At 31.3% G+C, this 5,459-nt stretch overlaps 1 pseudogene; it reads right to left on the reverse strand.

Annotated features, from left to right (window-relative positions):
- The window catches only part of LOC106466015, an 80,697-nt pseudogene that overhangs the window by 24,665 nt on the left and 50,573 nt on the right, over nucleotides 1-5,459 (reverse strand).

Consider the following 5,459-nt stretch of genomic DNA (forward strand, 5'->3'; position numbering starts at 1 on the left):
CAGAACATTTGACACTTTTTTTTTAAAGAATTACTTGTGGATTTAGTTACAAATCTTGTTTATTATTTCTTTTCTTTTACATATATAAGGGGTAAAATGCAAAATTTATAATAAAAAAAATGTTTCTTTTCTGAAAAGTGCAAAAATTTAAAATGTATAATAAGACATATTTTGAGCTCAATAATGGAGACATACTTTCTTTATCATCTTACTATAATGGATGTAGTGTGTATATATATGTATCTATCTATGTATGGGACCAAAATAATAATTGCAATGTGGTGCCATCTATTTAATGGTACCACAAAGAAAAATCCATTAAAAAATTTAAAATTTTGGGTATTCAAGGTTCAGACAATTAGAAAAATAACTACAGGATATGCAACAACCATTTCTTTATCACAGAACACAATTTGAAATAAAAATAATCTCCTCACAACAAGAACATGATTTTCACTAGGGCTGTACATGAGGGTTTGATTATATCTTTATTGGTGTAACTTGTAAATTTAGTACTAAATGAAGTTTTTTTCTTAAACTGTTATTTTTTCGATAAAAGATACCATTCTTAATATTACATTTTTACATCAGCTTGAGTACAGATGTTGTGGAGGCAATAAATTTAGGTGTGTTTAAGAGAAAGCTTGATAACTATATGAATGATAAGGGCTAGCCTTAAGATTTCAAAAAAATATATTTAATAGATTTAATTTAGCTTCAAGGATGGGACAGCCATGATGGACCAATAGGCCCCTTGTTGTCCCAAAACATTATGTTATGTTAAAATTAGTTTAGATGAAATTACATAATGTATGGATAATTAAATACAAACAAGAATAGAGCAAACAAAATCTATATTTTTGTCTAGCAAAAATATTCTAGGTTTATAGAAAGGAAAGTGATGCCAATAAAAATAAACAATATATATACACACACACACAAATATATATATATATACTATTTCTACAGGCAACAAAAAACATTTATTGGTTCACTTGAATTTCAATTTCTGTAAATAAATTCACTTATTAAAGCTATAAAATTATGAATATTATCCTTAAGGTAAAATCAGTAAAGTTATTATAATAATATATATGTACAAGGAGATATGTAAAAAAAAGTGTTATACCTGGAGATCCTGGGTTTCCTGGTGGTCCATCTAAACCAGGTAATCCTGGTTCACCTTTTTCTCCTTTAGCTGAAACAACACCAGGTGGTCCTTTTGGACCAGGAAGCCCAGGAAATCCTCTTTCACCTTTAGCTCCTGGTAAACCTTGGGGACCTTCTATACCAGGTATACCATCAAATCCTTTATCTCCCTTAGGTCCAGGAATACCAGGATTACCATCTTCTCCCTTAATTCCTGGTATGCCAGGGAGTCCCACATTTCCTGGGTAACCTTTATCTCCTAAGACAGTGAAAATCGATATTGGATAATGTTATGGATCTATGAATCAAATAATTTTCATTGGTATCTCTTATATCTTTTACAAAACACAAAACTTAACCGGTAAGAGATATGTATTGCTGATTGAACATTCAAATGAAGACAAATTGAACACAAACAGTACAAATTATACTTTTTAACATAAATTCATATAATAACTATTGTTTTATAACAAGAGTAAAATGTTGGTTTCCATGAGAATATTAAAAACTCCCCCTTGGCAATTATACATTAATTTCTGATAAGTCATTTATAATAATTAAGAATTAACAGCAAAACAAGACTTTAACAAATATATTTTTCAATTATTTTTGAAATCCTACTAAAGTGATATTAATATGAACATATCTTTTATAGACGAACCTTTTAATCCTGGCACTGCATCATACCCATCTCTTCCTGGTAAACCAGGATGCCCAGGTTGTCCATCAATTCCAGGAAATCCTGGAAGTCCAGATTCTCCCTTATCCCCACTTAATCCAGGAGGTCCATCAGGACCACGAGGCCCTGGCTCTCCAGGGTATCCTTTTTCACCTATTGAAATTATTAGCTAAAGTATAGATTATTTAGTTTTATTTATTAAGAACATTGAATGACTTGTTTGGCTCTGACAAAATGAAAAATAAGCACTAGGAGCATAAACAATAATAAAATGAAGAAAAAATATTGTACAAAGTAATAGTTAATATAGTACCTTTCAGTCCATCCTGACCAGGTGCTCCAGCTGGCCCAGGTGGACCTGGCTGTCCTTCTCTAGCTGGTTCTCCCTTTTCTCCCTTAAGACCATCAAATCCATTCAATCCTGGTGGTCCAGAATCACCTTTTACACCAGGAACTCCTGGTAACCCTCTATCACCTCAAATAAAAATTTAAGAAGAACAAAACATTAAACTTTACCAGCAGAAACACCACCCTATGGTTGACTGTTTGAGCTAGTAATTACTAATTGTTGTAGTATTCATACCTCATAAAATTTTTTTTAGAAAAAGTGAACATTTTGTAAAAAAAGGATTTTTCTGGGAAGTGCTACATGGGAAAAGTATTTGGATTGTCTCATTCCAAAAAGCCAACCACCCTGTTAGAAAAATAAAATTGTCCTAGCTGAAGATGGCTCCTACCCTGCCAAAATGTATATTTGTGTCCCTTAATCCCACTATTCTCACTGTTAAGTATAAAAAAAAAAATATTATGAATCAATGCTATCAATTCCTTTTATAATCTTAAACACATCAGTCAGATCCCTGTAACTCTTCTTATTTTAAGAGAGATTTGTATAGAATATTCTGTAAATATAACCTAAAATCCTATTTGACCTACCAATAGCAACTACTGGAAAAGAAGGAATTCACCAATGCATCAGTTGCTGTGTTGTCTATGAAATCCCTGCTAATATTATTGCTGTTCACATTCAGTTTCTAAGCATGCCTGACAATCAAACAGAATGGAGTAATTTCTATGTTACTATATCTTACTAAATATGTTACTATAACCAGTCAAAAGTACAATAACTGGTAATTCTCTACCACCTTTTTATATAACTTAGTTGTTGGAACTACTGTCCCTTTCAATTAATGAAAAAAGTTGTATTTTTGTCATATTTAACTTGCATGTTATAATCCCTAAGATATGTCATGTATTTCTAATTTATATATATATACATGTATAAACGAAAAATGAGCATCATTATTTTGGTATCTTTGATTTTTGCACCATACTTCTGGCACCACATCAAGTATGTATAAACATCACAGAAAACACATTCCCTGGTTTATTTTGTTGTTGACAAAAACTGAAATGTGAAGTTTGGATGTGTAATGTAGCTACAGTATTTCAAAAGGTACTGTATTTGTAAGGAAAATGAAGAAGTATAGTTTTGTCTTAGGTAACTTATTTCTCTTATTGTATGACAGATACTGAATTTTCTTTCACATTTGTTTCAAACTGCATATTAAAAGTCTAATGGTGTTTCTGGCTGATGTAGTTTAGATGTACAAATATTCCAGAAACAGCAAATATATCTGTGATGTATATAGGGAGCATATCAAACTGCTTAGTGTAAGAGTTCTGGAATGTGATTTAGAGATGAATCCCATAATATTGTATGCTTCATTACAAGCCATAAGGCTATATGCAAAGCTTCTTAAACTAATCACGTACTGAGATACCTTTAATATATAATGTTAGTTCCACTCACTCTTTCTCCCTTCATGCCACTAAATCCAGGTAAACCATCAGCACCTTTTTCACCAGGTTTTCCAGGGAAGCCAGGTAAGCCATCTGGACCACGGTCACCTTTTACACCTGGTGGTCCAGGAAGGCCTCTACCAGGTAAGCCTGCATCACCCTTTTCACCAGGTAGACCATCAAGACCTGGAGTTTGGAAATTACATAAAGGAATTTAGAAAAACATATTTAAAATTTCCCAAACATGGTAGAAAAAGTTTTGACAAGAAAGATTAAGCCATCAAAAAACTAATAAGGAGAAGCTGATAAATTATTTAGGACTAATAGTTCTTTGTGCCTAAAAACCTACTTCAGTAATGTTTAATGACTTTAAAAAACAAATGGGACAATATTTCTGATGATACCTGAACAATATATTAGCACATAATATGCCTTTAACACAACAACAGTCTAAAAATGATGTTTAAAAGTCTAGAAACAAACTACCTCATCAGATCAGTTTATTTCTGCAGAATCTTAAAAATTTTAGTGAGTATTAGCATTTATATGTAAATTTGCATTTTTGAACTTAAAAAAATGTATAAGAGAAACTCTATATCCTATTAACAGAAGGAAGAAGCATGAGAACTGATGAGAAAAAAAATTGCATCCCTTGAAAGAAGTCATTGAAGCTTTTATAAATTTTTCTTGCAAATCAACAAACAGAATAATGATTGTTGGTATATCTTTTATTTGTGTGGTTAAACTGCAAATTTTTATATTTTGATGTAAGATGTATTAGATATTACTAAATGTTTCATCCCAAGGGAATGAGTTAGTCTAGTTGGAAAAGTGATGTTTAAGGGTGTTATATATAAAGCACACTTAGTTCAGTTGTTGCGTGCTGCATAGTGTATGGCAGTGTCATTACATATAGAAACTTCAGTCATATCTATAACAAGTTCATTGTCAATTTGAAAAAAATGCCAAGTTATAGAAAAAGCCCAGCCATAAAGCAGGAGACATCAGACACACAAGCCAAGTTAGAAGAAACAATCAATGCAACCTTGTAAGGTACTATTACTTTCATTATTATTGGTATTATTATATGATGTGCAAAAAATTTTTAAACTGCAACTCTCATCTTTATCAAATAAAACACAAAAGAAATAATTGGACAACCTTGGCCCACACAGCTTTTACAATTATTTGCTTGGTGTGGGCCAAAGTTGCCAAATTATTTCTTTTAATTGTCTTATATGTTTGATTTGAGTGGATAAAGATAAGGATTGAAGTTTAAATGTTGTTGTGCAAATTATAACAATTATACTACTAATATTAATGAAAGCAATAGCTGTCTCAATTTTCTTCTATTTTGGCTTGAATGTTTGATATTTCTTCTTTACATGGCTAAAATATTTTTGTTTTTATAGCTTGGCATTTTTTCACATTGAGAACGTTTCTGTTATAGATATCACTTTCTTTTTGCACACACAGACATACAGTGCTTCCTGTATTATACATTCAATGTCACTTTTTTAGCTCTTGTCTGTTAAACACTAGATTATCCAATGATAGAGTATATTTCATGTGTAGATGCTACTGCCTACTTTTTTGGAAGAGGCTGTTGGTGAGGTCCATGTTTAGGTTGTATGCTTTTCATGCAACTCAAAGTGTAGGTTAAGGTCACAGTATAATATAAAAAGCATTGCAGGTTCAATCCTATCCTAGGACATATTGTTTTACATTTTTTTTATTTTCATTATTTATGAGTGAATCCTCCTTTAACAAAAATTTATAAATATTTTAATGTAAACAAGGCTTTATTCAATATTAGTAAGTATTAATG

The sequence above is a fragment of the Limulus polyphemus genome, unplaced genomic scaffold, assembly GCF_000517525.1.
Source record: "Limulus polyphemus unplaced genomic scaffold, Limulus_polyphemus-2.1.2 Scaffold2122, whole genome shotgun sequence".
Classification (NCBI taxonomy): domain Eukaryota; kingdom Metazoa; phylum Arthropoda; class Merostomata; order Xiphosura; family Limulidae; genus Limulus; species Limulus polyphemus.